This window comes from Rhinolophus sinicus, chromosome 13, assembly GCF_057876585.1.
Source record: "Rhinolophus sinicus isolate RSI-liver-muscle chromosome 13, RSI-T2T, whole genome shotgun sequence".
In the NCBI taxonomy this organism is placed as follows: domain Eukaryota; kingdom Metazoa; phylum Chordata; class Mammalia; order Chiroptera; family Rhinolophidae; genus Rhinolophus; species Rhinolophus sinicus.
In genome coordinates this window covers 35372876-35389887 of record NC_142513.1, presented here as the reverse complement: position 1 = coordinate 35389887, position 17012 = coordinate 35372876, and the positions used below count along the sequence as shown (strand labels likewise).

The following is a 17012-nucleotide window of genomic DNA, read 5'->3' as shown; positions in this document are numbered from 1 at the left end:
TGCGTGCTGAATTGATTTGTTAAGTCCGAGCTCTCATACTATTTTATCCTAATGTGCCTAAATAAGCAGTGTTGACTCCTTAATTTACTCATTTTAACACCAGCAACTTCCAGAACTCCATTAACATGATGCCATATTTAGGTTGTCTGCTGAATTTGCTAACCTCAAATGTATGAAATCTGAATTCTTAAAACTTGTAAGACTGCCAGGAAAATCATTTCTTTTAAGACCGATAGAAATTTGTGTATCAGGATTTCAACAGGTCACATCCATAAATACTTAAACTGGAGGGTACAGTGAATAACTTAGGATACTTGATTTATTAGGAAAGTTGATTGCGGGTACATGTTACAAATACAACCTGAAGGCCAAAAAGAAGTGGTTTAATGTTTTGCCACCAAAAGAAGCCATTGGAGAGACATTCATTGAAGGAAATCCAAGAAAACAGAATTCAACTCAATAGATATAAGGATTCTGCCCAAAACAAAATAAACTATTAGCATCTGTTGTAATTTGGAAATAAACAGTAAAGTCTGTAAGAAAATAATTTTTTAAAAAAAGAGGAAAATAATTACTTCAAGTAATACAAAGTGTTTTAAAACAAATGAAAACTACATAACAAAATAGAAGATTATTTTAACCAAGGCAAGTTCAAAGAGAATTTCTGTTAGGGATATTTACATGATATACAAAGACGATGCTGAAGGCTTGGGGATAGTAATGTAAGGATTTCTTTGGGAATTTAAGAAATCTATTTCCTTATAAGTCAATGAGGGGTATTGTGGGTTCAGATTTGTATTTCATTTCTTTTTTAACTCTCTGGTGTTTATTTCTGAGCGTTTGGTGGTTGTATTTTATCACTCAGGGAATTGAGCTATTGAAAGGTGATATATTCAAAGAATTCCTCCTTCCATCAGACTGAGTATTTTACTGGTTTTAAAACCAGCCATTACTTTTACTGTCTCCAGCAAAACCAAACACATGCTTTACTTTAGTTCCACATCTGTATTGATGATGATAGGTCACCAGCTCCTCAGTACAACCCAAACTGTGACATTATAAAAGCCTGCCTCCTTACTGAAGGTTCGCCTTTGCTTGTAAAAACAAGGCAAAAGTCCAATTAGCAATTCAGAGGAAAATGGGAGAGCAGTCTTTTGTGCATAAGCATCTCTGTTCGAAAACCTATAATCCATAATGAGCCCTGTTTAACATGACGGATGCTTTCCTTTCAGACAAGCCCAAATACCAGGTCACTAATGAGCAAGAATTTAAAACACTGAGGCCATGAATGAAACAGGTTATTGTGAAAATTGGCTCATATTAAGAGATTTAAAAGACTTGGCTAGTTCTGTTTGGCCTGACAGGTCTAGCTAATTAATCAAATGCTTTCATAAGTAACTAACTTCTTGCATTTTAAAAGGGAACTGTGATCTGCCAAACCGTGAAGGAAAATAAAAATCTGGATGCTACTTAAAATATAAAGAATGAAATTTCATGGCCATGCATATGACTTATGCTTATTTTGACAAGGGTGTTCAAGTAAAAGCTGTAATATCTGGAACATACCAACTAGAAAGTATTAGAAATTAGCATATTTGTAACTCCCCTAGTTACATGCCAGAAAAAAGGTACCAACATGGAGAACTTTTTTAGAAAAGGCTTGAGAGGCTGTTATCACTAGTCAGACTGGCTGATAAGAAAGAGCTTGCAATGGGGCAGAGCACACAAGAGCTGGTCTCCTGTACAGCCCCATGGAGGGTGCTTTCCTTTATGGGCTCTCACTGTTAAGCATCTCTGTGGCACAAGTAGCTCTTGGTTAATTAGAATGTCTGGGGGTCTCTTTCCCTTGTCCTCAGTTCAAAAAACCAACGCATTAGGTGGCAAGGCTCTTGCTGTGCTTAGAGTAAAAACAGAACAGACATGCGTGCGGCAGTTACAATGGACCAACTGGTTAATAAGGAGGCTGAGGGCTATGGAAAGAAGAAAGACTTTGGCAGCTTTCAGAGGTGGGCTGAAATACTGGGTCCCACTATTCAGAGCTATGTGACCTCCTGCTATTCAATTAAACCATTTTGAACCTCATTTTTTCCTATCTGAAAAATGGGACAATGGCAACTTGTTTTGCAGGGTAATTAAACACAGTAACTGACATGTGGTAGTGATTCAATAAAAAGTGACTATTTGATTCCCTCTTAGAACTTACTGTGGCAAGCAGTTACTTTGATGACCCCCAAATTTATACATTCATTTGTAGTCCCTCCCACTTGTACTCTGGCCTTTGCCATGGGACTGGTTTTGGCCAATGGGACATTCACAGAAGCTTGATAAGTATTTGCATATCGAGATTTGTCCTCTTGGAATGTTCACTCTTAAAATCATCTTTCTTTGAAATCAGCTGATATCGTGTAAGAGGACCAACCTAATCACATAGAGAAGCCGCCTAAGGAGAACAGAGACCCCTGCCATTGACCAGCACTAACTTGTCACCATGTCAAGAGGATTTTCCAGCCCCTACAACTGAGTCACCCCATCTGATGCCAAATGAAGCCATCCCCACTGAGTCCTGTCCAAATTGCAGAATTGTGAGCAAATAATTGTTCTTTTATCACCCACTAAGTTTGGGGGTAATTTGTTAGTAATTAACAGACACTTATTACCTTTTCATTATCTGCTACTGGTTATTGACTCCCCAAAACCCTGCATAGTGGTTAAAGAAGCTGCAGTCTTCAATAGCTTAATATTTTCTGAGGCCTACAAATTTTATAATTGTTCACGAACTCTCTGGATTGTCTTTGAAGATTAACTGAATGACTCTAGACTAAATATAAGCTCCCCTCTCTTTCTTATAGATGTTCTGAGTAAATAAGGTTGCCAGGGAAGTGATTAGCACATAAACACATTTTAGAAATTTTAATTAATTGCTAGTAAATTTTATATAAGTATATCATCCCGGTATTTCCCCACTTGGGGTCCACCTGTTTTTAGATAAATCCTCACAGCTACCTGTCAATATGGCAAGCTGCTTACTAGCTTTATTTCTATCACTTCTTTTACTCTCGGTCAATAAATAACATAAATGTTTGTAATTTTCATTTGAATACATTCAATTTGAGCATGTCTTCTAATACTGCAATGTGAAAACAGTGATGTGGCAAAATTTGTTATCTACCCCAATACCTTCTCTTCCTCCTTAGTAACACACACACACACACACACACACACACACACACACACACACATATTTAGGATGGTATTACATCCAACTACAATTCTAGAATTCCACGCCTCCCTTTCAGCAAGCTATAGCCATGCTAGTTAGTTTTGAGCAATGAGACCTAAGCAGAAGTTATGTATGGAGTTTATAGAAAGACTCGTTATAAGGAAGAAGACAACTCTTCTGGAACCCCACTCTGCTTTTCTAGCTTCCTTCCTACCGGGAAGGCTGATGATCTAACAGCAATCTTGGAACAAGAGGTGACTTTGAGGATAAAAGTTATATGCTAAAGATACACAAGCCCAGGTCCCTGATGACAGTGGAGTCACTATACCAGCTCTGGACTCCCTAGGTCTGCACTTACTTGACATGAAGACAAAAAATTAACTTCTACCTGCTTTACGGCACTATTATTTTAGAATTTCTGTTATTTGAAGATAAACTTAACCCTAACAAATACAAGTAACCTCAGTATTCCTACATACAAAAAAAAAGGAAAACGTTTGATTTTAGTTTCAACTCAAAAATTTTTGAAAGGAAAAATATTTCTAAAAAAGAGCAGTAAGTCATAAACAGGGAAATGTTTGCTGCTAGAAAATCAATACACACAATCTGGAATCCAGCAAGAATTCATGCCTTTTTGCTAAACTTTGCTTTGCATATTCAAAGATAAACTATAGTAATAATAACCACAGAACATGGAAAGGCACAGGAATACCGTTCATCACTGTTGAATTTATTCAACAGTTTGTGTCATTTCAGTACACTTTGAGAAGATTCAACTAAAGAAAAAAAAACAAACTAAAGTACACATTCCAGATTACAACCTAAGTGAGGTAATTTGCTTCACTGTAACAAAATAACAGCAAAATGTTTGAAATTGTTGAAATACATAGATTCTATACAGTAAAATCTAACTTAGAATTAATCCACGACTCCACTAATGACATGGATGGGACATGAACACAATAGATGTGTGTGCACACACAGGCATATGGTAATAATCATCAAAAGCTCTATCAAAGCATATTTTTGTTTTTCAGAGGAAAATTGCAGTGAGGATCATTTTTTCGATGATTGAGAAGAGCTTGTTTTATACTGAAATCTCAAATTCAGTGACAGATTGAAACAGTTTCATGGTGAAATATTGTATTTTCAACAAAATATTCAGACGCCTCAATTAAATAAAAACTTCACCTACAAAACAGTCAAAGTTCAATTTTTTCCCCTAATAATCACTGAGAATACCAACTCAGGAGAGATTTTGACTGCCATAGACCCAATAATGCCGAGCCATAGAGCCTGATAGTTTTATATAGGCCCAGCTAATGGGTTGCCCAAACTGCAGCTGGAAGAATGAGTATGGGCATATCGTGAATAACCGAGGTTACCGTAAAGTGGAACATTCTGTCAATTATATATACCATGTTAAAAAGGCTCCATAAAATTTATTTAAATGAACATAAGATATAAACATGACTAATAAATAAAATCACTTCATTTTTGGATGAGTGAATTTCCCCACTGCTTCCATCACATATTTTTATTAGCAATATTACCTTAAAATTTAAGGCAACTTTTTGAGCTTATAATCTTTTTGAAATTGCTATAGAATTTAATTGGAAAGCTATATTAGAGGTTTTCAATAGCTAGAACGTTTCTCACCATTTTTCACCAAAGCTTTAAATTTATGTACAACTCTTAAATAAAATCAACCAAGGACAAATAATATGAAATTTGAAGTAAATGTCTATCAAGTTTTAAAGGAATAAGAACTCTTGTTTTTTACAAAAAGGTAGGAACTGGGGTTCTAAAAAGCATTATGGTGCTCATGCCTCTAGCATATGTTTTGATGTACCATCTTGTTCAAAGATACGAGATACCAAATACCTGCTTTTTGTATTGATAAACATTTGAATCCTAAACTGAATATTAAATAGCCATGTAAAAGTACAAAACAAAACAAACATATATTTAGTAAGAGGCCAAGTCTAAGGCACCTATGTGATGAGACAGTCCTCCCTAAACTTAAGTCCTTGTCAACATATGTGTCCACTGGTAAGTCTTTACTCACAAGTGTTTCAGAGCAAGCTGGACAGTGCCAGAGGAGCTCTCAGATGAACTAATTGACCTACTACATGGTAGCTTACAGTGGTCTTCAGTGTCTTCCTTAAACTTCTATATAGTCAACCTGAGCATAAAATAGAACCATCTGAATCTCCTTGGACCACTCAGCAGCCCCCTTATTCTGCTATCCCAGAACCATGCCCTGAGATGTGAGCCAGACTTAGGGAAAACAAAAGAGAAAGGAAGAATGAGGATAGTTACCTTAGGGAAACATGCTGTCTGTCACACATCGTGGGAACACTGGCTTTTAACCTTGGCTGCACATTAGAATCACCGGGGAGCTTTAAAAAATCCAGATGCCCAGGCTACACCCAAGACCAATTAAATCAGGATTTGGGGGAGATGGGACACAAACATTAGGATTATTTTGAAAGGTTTCCAGGTGATTCCAATCACTGACCAAACTATCCCTTAGCTACTGACATTTAGGAAGGTCAAGGGAACAAGGAAAATGAAACATGCAATTTCCCTTAGTGAAATTGTGTATTTGTGGGTACACAATCTAATTCCTGACTGCCAGATGAAGATATTAACCCAATTATGCTTATTTTATTACATGAAAAAAATGGAACCATCATTTTTTTATTTGTTCAACTGCTAAAAGAATATGTATTCCAGTGTCAATATGCCAAACCTAATACATTTCATATGAAAGGCGTCTATTTATAAGTAAGACTGGAAAACTGCCAATGTACATTTTCCGACAGATCCAGGAGGCTTAGTAGTTGGTAAGCTGAGCTGGCATGCAGAGCCTTGTATTAATGAAAATGCAGAACTCCAGTTTCCTAACTCTTCATGATTGGGAAATTAGAGTTTACAATTCCGGAGGCTTTCCACACACCTCACATCATCTGGGCATACTCAAAGACTGACACCTAAGTACCAAAGCATCATGCAAACTCTGTGCAAATACTGTGCATAGAGGCACAGCAGCTCAACCAGACAGAGAGCAAAAACACAGCAACACACAAAGGATAAGTAAAATCCAGATGAATCAATTCATTCAGGGATAATACCCTAAATCCTTAATTTAAAAAAAAAGAAAAAAGCAACAGGAATCTTTTCCATAGTATACCCAAGGGTAACTGATGTGAAAACTGGTTAATGACAATACAAGATTAAAATAAACACCAAAAAAACTATTATGCCTGGATTCATATTACTTAGATGAGAAGTTAACTTAAGATATTCTAGAAAAGCTCACTTAATTACATTGGTGATGAAATTATCTTTTCTTTGGCTTAACAGTTATGACTTGGGTCTAACTCCTGGCCTTATAAGTTGAGCCACATGTTCGTTTGAACACACAATAGCTGTATCTTTATAAGAAAAGCTCCTGTTCAATTACAAAAGTAAAGCAAAGAAAATAGAAGGATGAAAAATTATTCCTAATCCCACCACCTTACAATATGCATCCACATTAGCGTCTCCTTTTAGAATTAGAGGGTAGGGTTCCTCCAGATCTTTGTCCAGCAGATAGAAATCAGCTTCCGCACAGGCAAACTTCCTAAATGTTTTCAGATGTTTCACTAACACTCACTCCACTGTCCAAATTAGAAGTCCAGGAAATGCCATTGTTCTCTGCTCCTTTACCACAAACTCGCTCAAGTCTTCCTTTTGTTAAGTCCTCAATAGCCCTCCAAGAAATCCACTTCTTTCCACCCTCACCAGCAGCTCTGCAAGGAATCATCAGAATTACTGGTGCAGCTTCCTTAGCCCTGGGTTATTCCTCTTCAGTACATTTAAAACAGGGCAGCCAGAGGAATCTTTCTAAAATGCATAATGTCACCTCCTTCATGAACTTTCTTAGGTCTTTATGATGGAAATGGAACCACAATTCCACAGGTGGCTCACAAGGCCTCCATCTCCCCAGCTTCTTCTGTCTCTATGCTCCATCCGGAACTCAGGGTCCCAGCCATATTATGCTTTCAATGCTGGCGTGAGGCTTCTGGCGCTACAGATAGGCTCCTCACTGTACCTGGAATACCCCTCACCTTTGGCCTAGTCATCTTTTAATTTTCACCCTAAAAGTTACTTTCTAAAGAAAGCTTTTTCTGATCCCTGAAATAGATTAGGTCCCCTGGCTTTGGGCTCCCTTAGTAACTGTACTCTCCACCATAACGCTCAGAACCTGGTATTCGTTGATTTGTTTAATAAATTTGCTGTCCTCCCTACAAACGAGGGCACGACAGTTGTCTTGTTCATGTTGGTGTGAGCAGTGCTAAGTGGCCTGCAGTCGATTTCCTAGGTAAGATTTGTTGAACAAATAGACAAAACTTGGATTTCCTCATGTTGTACCTTATCTTTCTTATCAGCAAGTTTGGCAACCATACCTCAGAAATCGAGGTACCCAGGTTAAAATCCTGATGGACTAGTTTGTGATTTTAGATAAGTTCATTAATTCGTGAACTTCAGTTTCAATATAAAATAAGGATAGTAATCTGCCTTGTGTAACAGTTGTCAAGCTTTTAGAGATAAGGTACGTCTGGTGACATATACCAGGCATTCAAAAGTATAATCACTGCTGTCATCACCATCTCTGCAGCCACATCTACCAACTCCCTAAAGAAATCAATGGAAGAGGACTAAAAAACTCTAAATATCAATGTTTTAGATAATCACATACTTCTATTCATATTACTATAGTCGTCCTCTCATTCTGGATTAATAAACACATGGAATAAACACGTGGGAGAGAGACTGTTTCAAGGATATGATTGCTGTCTGTCTGCGAGCTGGACCCAGGTCAGACACAGGTTGCTTTCTGCACTCCCTCCCCCACCCCCTCAGCCCCAGACTGTCTTATCATAATTGAGGTTCATTCTGACATAAATCAGCCCCCCTCCCCTGCCTCCTGCTATGTGCTAGGTCCTGGGGCAGGTTATTGTCCTGACTTGGTCAAGAGTCTAATTTCCAGTACCTGATAGCGTTCACGTACTAGTCCTTGTTACTGAAGCAGGACTCGGTTGGAACTGTTCGGGCCTCACCTTTCCTTGACCTAGAGCTTAACAATAGATCATCCCCCTGCGGCTTGAGCTCGGAATGTCTCCCCACCCACCCAGTTCCCTGTTTTAGAAAATTACCTTGGAACTTGTGATCAATACCCTTAGGCTTATTGACCACAATCTCAGTGGTCTAGCATTCTTTCCAGGTTACTCCCATTATTGCTCCTGGGTTGCTGATGTCCCCGGAGAGCCACGTTGCAGAGGGAAGGCTCCATGCAGATCCCTGGAACTGTCGTGTAACCTTTAGAGAAACATCCAGATTTTCCCCCAAGTCAATCTGAGAATGTTAAGGCAGTTTTTGGAGATATTAACCTGCTGCCTTCTCAGACCACTGGTTCTCTCATAATAAATGCTTATTTTATGGCCCAACTCCTGACTCAATCTATTGGCTGAGAGGCATAGGCAACATGAGCCCCAGACTTGGACTCAGTTAACCTCTGGTTTCATTTTCTGGCAATTCCGTGATGGGACAGCCTCAGGTTCCTCTGGTAAGTCTTTCGGTTTGCAGAGGGTCTTGGGGGTCTGTATGGGACTAGACAGATTTCTTGGTGCGGGACCCACCTCTGGAAGCAGCTGCCATGTAATTTTGCTTGGGGGGGGGGGGGGGGCGCGGCTGTCATGGATGCCTTTTTGTTCAGTTGGGATAGAGTAAGTGTTTGCTCTGTTTTCCTGATTCTAGTTACTGGTTCCGGAAGTAGGTGGCTCTGGCATGCGCAGCTGGAGGATTTTGCACTCACCATCAGGGCTCCTCTCTGAGGGCCATTGGGGGTCGTACTGACCCATTGGCACCAAATAGGTGACACTGAAATATCCGACAGGGCATGATAGCCCCACCAGTAAGGGGGTCTGTTTGCAAGCTTGCTCTGGTTCTGGAAGCATGCTTGTGGTTGGCAATATTGTTCCCCTGAAAGCAGGGCCCATCTGTCACACTGTAAAAGCCACCACATCTTGTTTCGTCCTTTGGGCATCTTGTGGTCTTAAGGCCACATCTGGTTTCTGGTTTTGGCCCACTGTCCAATTGTCTGATGGTCGACAGACCATGCATATGGAGTAAGATGACATCACGTCTGAATCTGGCACCTAGCTAGGTCTGGTTTTATCTAGTATTCGGATCTGAAGCTGGGTTTTCTGGTTTTTGTCTCTCCAATCCAGGGAACACTTGGATATGTCTGTGTGTTAAATCTGTGTTCAATGTGGCAGCATTTGTTACAGCTCAATAATGGGATCTAAGTTTTTGATTCCTACTAGGAGCCTGTTGAACAAAATATTAGGCCATTGGCAAGATTACGACTATGAGCCATTGACCAAAAAGAAATTAATGCTCTATTACAGTACTGCTTGGTCAATGTTTATATTAGATTCTGGAGAGGGCTGGTCGGTCAATAGTTCATTGAGTTATTATACTATTTTGCGACTGGAATTGTTCTGTTAGAGGTCTGGGAAATAGGATGCAATTTCTTATGTATAAGCCTTTATGGTATAAGCCCTATAAGACTCAGAAAAGAAGGGAACTAAACTGATAGTTCAGAGAAAAGGGGAATCTACCCATCTCCTAATCCACTTATAACCAGGAATTCCTGAGGCTGAGGTAACTGAAGAAAAAAGGCATTTTAAGAAACAAGCAGCTAATCTCACAAACCAGACCCCCCCCCCCCCCGCTTCGTTCCAGTCTTTTTGAGGGGACAATTGTAAGATCTTAGGACCTCTCTAAAATTGTTAATAATTCTGTTTATATGTATACGATCTTTGATATCTGTGCTTGTCTGTGTTTTATATATAATGTAGTATTTTTGCCTTGATGGTATTACCAGTTTATAATATTTGATTGGCTTACATAAAAAAGGATTAAGCACTTAATAAATTTAAATAATAAAAATTAACCCAAGTACTTTTCAGGATCACATGATCTAAGAAAGTATTTATACTAAGGCTGGTTTAACTTTTGGTTAAATAGACATGTCTTTTAAGATTATTAACATTAAATATGGTACCCTTTGTTTTACCTTGGTTTACAAAAATAAATTTATGTTATCTCTGTCACAAAATTTGTTAAGAAAATAACTTGAGTAATAATTAACTTTGAAATCTCATAGAGTTAAGAACTAGTAAAATGTTAACTAAAATAAGGTTTTAGATGAAACTATTCAGTAATAATTATATGATGTGGATGCTTGGACATGGTTTCTCAGCATCAGTTGGTACTTAAAATTTAGTTTTTGCTAAGTTGTGTTAAATAATAGAAGTTATTGAATATTTAAGTATTTCAAAATAATGAAATACTGAAATATTATTAGATAGGTCTGAGTTCATCTATTTCTGCCTTTTTTGTCAAAGGAACATTAAAAGATAAATTAAGATCTGTTAAATATATCTTATATTTTATTACAAAAGCCAATGTTTTTGAAGGTTGCAAAATATGTTCCTGGATTTGCCAATGGAAATGCTAATTGGCTTGCTTTTAGTTGTCAGTTAAAAATTAACGTTCTAAAGATTATGGATTCTAATTAATAGGAAAGGAAATAATATGTGTTTTCAAGGAAGGTATAAGGTATGGAAATGCATTTTTGAAGGAACTGAAAGAATGTAGTTTATCCTAAGGATGGTTATTTCTGAATGAGTGAGAGGAGACAAACTAAGAAGTACTGGGAAATTACAGAAGGTTTGTAAAAAAAATCCTTGAAAGAATTTTATGTATGGTTAAGCTACATGTGATTAATTAAATAAGTTTAAATATCAAAAGGAAGGTGGTAAAAACTTAGAGCTAAGTTTCCTCTGCTAAATAAGACAAAGTATTAGACTATTAGTCTGCTACTGATATTATGAAAAAGTTTTCTGCCTGAAAAGCAAAGATTGTATGTGTCATCAAAATAGTTTTCTATGTTTTATATTGTCTTAATTAGGTCTGTGGTTACTCAAGAAAACTAACTCTAAGAACTAAGTTTTGCAAATAATTATATAAGTTTCTGTATTCTAGGACTGCTAGAGTTCATGTGCCCTCTGATGATACAAGTAAAGAGTTAACAGGAGTGGGCTTGTGGGCTAACAGGAATGAGCTAAACAATAATTGCTTGGCTCTGACTCCCCTGGCTAGCACTGCACCTGCAAGCTGACAAGTACCTTACATCCATCATAGGTAGGAACAGAACAGTTCCCAGTCGCAACGGCAACCCCCTGCACACTAACAAACACCCATCATGGATGGGAACAGAACAGTTCCCAATCGCAACGGCAGTCCCCTGCAAGCTGACATCCATCATAGATGGCAACAGGACAGTTCCCAGAAGACAACTGTAATGGCAACCGCCCTGCAAACTGACAAGCACCCTACATACTGCTTAGAAAAATATAAAACTTGAGCTAAACAGAAACCTGCTGCAGCTGTTCCTATCAGGCTGTACTGTGGCAAAGCTCCCTTTGCCAGAAACACACCACCAGAAGCTGTCCCTATCGGGCTCTGCACTGGCAAAACTTCCTTTGCCAGTAACTTTCAAGATCTTCCACAGTTCTTTCTATCAGACTGCCCTGGCAAAACCCCTTTTGCCAGTGCTAAACAGAAGTCTCTCTCTTTTTGACTTTCAATTAATCTTTTCTTACTCTTGTAGAAGTCTCCTGAATTCTTTCACGTTCTGTGAACGTCCAGGGGTTAATTCTATGCCAAGATATCCTCCTTGGTGTTAGATATGGGGCAAAATAAGGAAGCTTGGCCTATAATACCCACTGGCAGGGTATTATAATGGTTCTGGCTCACTGTTACATCCCTGATAAAGAGGCTCAGATCCTAAGAGAAGGCCAGGGCATTTGTTTAAATGTTTTAAAAAAACAAGACAGAGAAAACGAGGAAAGAAAGGAACAGTGAGACTGGATACAAGGCCAGAGACAGGCCACATTTTTGGCTTCAGTTAACAGACAGGCCAGGGCCACCTCAGGCCCACCGCAACAGCCCTAGAAGTGGAACACCAGGTAAAGGACCCTGCTTTGGATGTGGAAGCCCAGACCACTGCAGTTAGGAGTGTCCACTGGAGGAGGGATTGTCCCCTGTTCTGAAGGGAGCAGGGACCAACTCCTTCCCTGCAAATGGCTGTGACTGAGACAGGTCTGAGGGTCCCAGTGGCCCACTAGGAGAAAGAGGTTGTTCTCATGACAGGGAAGGAACTGTGGGTGACCCTTGATGTGGCAGGTAAGGCTGCTGATTTCCTGATTGACATGGGAGCCATTTATTCTGTCTTGACCGCTCACTCTGAACTTGTGTCCTCTGAAACCTGCTTGGTTGTGTAGATAAACAGAGCCCCTAAATTTGAGCTCATATTCAAGCCTGTTTCTTACCAATTGCCTATACCTTAAAGGAAATGTAAAATGAGCAAATCAAACTTTAAAAAGGACTCTGGGAAAGTTTTGTCAGGAGACCTCTAAGTCCTGGTTCTAACTGCTGAGATTCTAACCTCAATTCTGGTATTTCCTATGTTGTTGACTTGGGAAAGGTTCAGCAGGCTCTTAGGAAATACGGGGAACTGGTACATCCCCCAGGTCAACCTCTCTACACATTGCAGCTCCAGAAAGACAGGGGACTGAGTACTATTAGAAACCTAGAGGGTGAGGGGTCTCTGACAGACCAGTTAGCTCCTAAATGGAAGGGACCTTTGCAGTTCTTCCAAGCACCCCAACTATTGTCAACTGAGTCACTAACTGGGTTCACTTCCCTTGAATCAAACCTGTTTCATTTAAGTTTCGAGAGGATTCCCCCAGAAGAAAGATTGTCACTCCTGATCCTGTGAGCCAACTGAAGACCTTAAGCTCCTCTTATGATGATTGCTGGGGCTACTCATTATTGCCTTTCTCTTGGGCCTTATTTTGGATCTAGCTTTCCTCTTTACTTGTGCCCCACCTTGGATCTAATATAGGAGCTGGGGCAATAGCCTCTCTGACTGCTGGATATGCCACAAACAGCCCCCTCCCCACTGGGATAGATTCTCTTGGGCAGGGAGAGGCCTACTCTCAGCAGGAAGCAGCCAAGAATAATCCTCATTCCCTATTCTTGCAACCACACTAATTTTATAGGAATGAAATGAATAAAAGACAAGGAGAATTGAAGTAGGGCCCCACCTTTCCTTGACCTAGATCCTTGACCTAGAGCTTAACAATAGATCATCCCCCTGGGCTTGAGCTCCGAATGTCCCCTGTCCCACCCAGTACCCTGTTTTAGAAAATTGTCCTGGAGGGTGGGGGGTGGGAGATAAGGGTAAGGGGGATCAAATATATGGTGATGGAAGGAGAACTGACTCTGGGTGATGAACACACAGTGGGATTTACAGATGATGTAATACAGAATTGTACACCTGAAATCTATGTAATTTTACTAACAATTGTCACCCCAATAAATTTAATAAAAAAGAAAATTGTCCTGAAACTTATGATCAATACCCTTAGGCTTATTGAACACAATCTCCACGGTCTAGTATTATTTCCAGGCTACTCCCATCATTGTTCCTGAGTTACTGATGCCACCAGAGAGGCACTTTGCAGAGGAAAAGCTCCATGCAGACCCATGGAACCATCACGTAGTCTTAAAAGGAACACCTAGATTTTCCCTTAAAAACCCCAAACCGGGGGTGGGGGTGGGGGGAAGGAAAAAGAAAAAATACCCAAGCCGGTCTGAGAATGTTAAGACAGTTTTTGGTGGTGTTAACCTGCTGCCTTCTCAGACCAGCGGTGCTCTGATAATAAACGTTTATTCTATGACCCAACTTCGTGTTGGTCTATTGGCTGAGGGGCACAGACAGCATGAGCCCCAGTCTTGGTTGGCCTTGGCTTCATTACTATTTTCCCCTGTATAATTCTTTGGCACCTGCCAAGAGGCATGGGGACCCATTTCGTCTCACAGCTACCCAAGACTTTCCTTGTATGTAAGTTTCCCTTAATAAACTCTATTATAGCTACCAGATTGGAGTGGCCAGCCTTTCCCTGCCCTCCACTTACAGAGGTAGATTTTCAGTCTTGGAGCTTTTCCCTGGGTCTGTGTGTACAAACAACACACCCTTAAATATTATACTTTTTGTTATAAATTCTTCAGTATGGATTTATCCAAAAACATATACTGGCCTTCTTGTATATGTGCATGGTTCATAGCAGCAGTCATCCTTTAGATAAAACCAGATGTTTTGGCATGCACAATCCCTATATTCTCCTCTACATGGACTCAGAATATTCTCATGTCAAAATCTTTAGTGATCCTCTGAATATTCCAGCCAGAGAATACAGCTATTAAAATAACCTGACTAAACAATAACGTACTGCTACTCCTCCTTTTCCGTACATACATATCTTCAGGGGGGACACAGAGGCCAGTGGCCTAAGACAGGGACACTCAAAGCTTAAAAAAAGGTGGCGGGGGATAAAGCCACCCAGGAAGGTACTAGGATTCTGTACTTTCCAAAAAGATGAAGTAAATTATTCAAGCTTCTGTGCACCCTAAGGACTTTCCATGACACCCCCTCCCAGGCCCATTACTCTGAGTGTGGGTGCCTCATTGGTGGTGATTTGTCATATTCTTCCCTGGGGCCTGTCCTCTATGCCTAAAACAGTGGTTCCTAGCAGGAGAGATCAATAAATGTGTATAAATCTATGCATTAATGAATACACAATTGAGAAATGCTCCCTCTGTCTTTCTCTAGATGGAGATAAAATAACATTGGGAGGACACAAGTACACAGAAGATGCGGTAGATGCTTTGGGTGGTTCCCCTAGAACACCCGACTATTTCCTCCTCCCTGTACTCCAACTGACACTTACTGCTAGTCTCTGCTTCCCTTTGCCTCAGGGCTTTCTCTGACTATTTGCATTGCAGGACAGACTAGTCAGGGAAATCACGTCTTCAAACCCTGTGGCATTCATCCAGTGCCTGATGAGAGTGTGTGTATAAATATGTCACATCACTTGCCCTCTGGGTAGGATAACTAAGAGAGATTTAAATCTTTCCCAAGAATTTTCCGGAATGCTTCTTTCCTTCTCATTCTTCCTACCAGTAACTTATGAACTTCTCAAATACATGCACAGAAATCCTTGACATGGGGTCTGGTTCAGAAGGAAACCTAAACTAAGACCAAAAAAAAAAAAAAAAAAAAAAAAAAACCCCACAAACAAACAAATATGAAGAATACAGACGTTATCATGTAGTCTAGCTAAGATAGTCCAAGGAAATCACTAAAATATTCTGCCAGACTGACAAAATGTACAGTTCTAAATTAAAAATTTCATTAACTTCCATGTATTATAATTTACTAAACTCCACTTTAATGTAAATAAGACAACTAAGTGTATATACTCTGTACATGCAGTTTTCAACATTAGACATGTATGAGCCACAGGAGCAATAAGCATTGCAGAAATAAAGAAACCAGCGATTCAGTCATGGGCAATATGTTCTCAGGGAGAGAAGTGGCTCCCAAAACAATGTTTCTTCAAGCATGATTTCAAATGTACTATCACTTCAAAAAAAGAGTGCGGGTTCAAAATAAAATGCTCTGATAGTTCTATTTTCTTAGCAACAAATATGTCTGTTAAGAATCCTAACATTAATTAGCACCCCCACATAAAGCCTTCAAAACAAGAGGATAAAAGGAAAACCTATAAATTGGCAGTTTAAAATGAAAAGATTTATGAACAGCTAAGTTTAACATTTTGGAAATTGGTGATAATCATTCAGTTACACATGTTTTTACAAAGTATTAGGATATTTGGTTTAAATGTTTGAGAAAAATTTTATTTAGGTGAGTAGTTTAATTTTTATTCCATATAATTAGTGCTGTATCTTTCATTTGCACACTGAAATTATTTCTTTTTAACATTTTACACAACTCAAATGCAATTGTCTTTCATCAGAAGATGTAATAGAATCAGTTTTAAGGCCAGCACCTCATGTAATGTAATTTAGTTTCATTACCCAATCTGTTCAACTATTTTGCCTGAACATAACCAATAATGAAAAGCACTCCAATCCCTCTCCTTGTTGAATCACATAATTTCCCATTTCTAATATCAGTGTTAGGTGAAAAAAAATATTTAGATGCATTTTTAAAAATACAGTTTATTTATGTATTACATTATATATGCATATAAAACATATTATACACATATAAATAAAAAAGATCATATTTTATAGATAACATAACTAATTTTTTCCTTCATTTTATTTCTACATACACAGATCCTCCTTCTCAAAAGAAAAAGTTGTGAGAACATATTCCTTGGTGTGGTCCCTCTCGAAAACTATTAATTTTTATTCTTTAAAGTGTTAGAGGTTAGGTATAAAATTTCATAGGTCTAATTATTGATTTGCATTTGAACGAACATTTAATATTTATTAATAGTGCTTCAAAATATGTACCTATTTAATATTTTTGCATAATATCTAACATAGAATACTTCATAGTCTCATAAAGTAGAAAAGAATTGTATTCAAGAAACATTACACTCTATCCATGTTATGAACTTGACTTCTTAAGCAGCACATTTGCTGTTATTAAACTGACAAGAAAAATGCAGATGTTTGGAAAATAGAGATTAATAAAGGGAGAATGGGACACTGGGTTCTATTAATATACCTGGGGACTTAATCCAGCAAATATTCCCTCTTTCTTCTACACCTTAAATTCCTCATCTATTTACTTTTT

At 38.7% G+C, this 17012-nt stretch overlaps 1 protein-coding gene across 6 annotated transcripts in view; it reads right to left on the bottom strand.

The window, feature by feature from the left end:
* The window catches only part of MACROD2 (mono-ADP ribosylhydrolase 2), a 2124656-nt gene that overhangs the window by 1274055 nt on the left and 833589 nt on the right, over nt 1-17012 (bottom strand). The window lies entirely within an intron of this gene.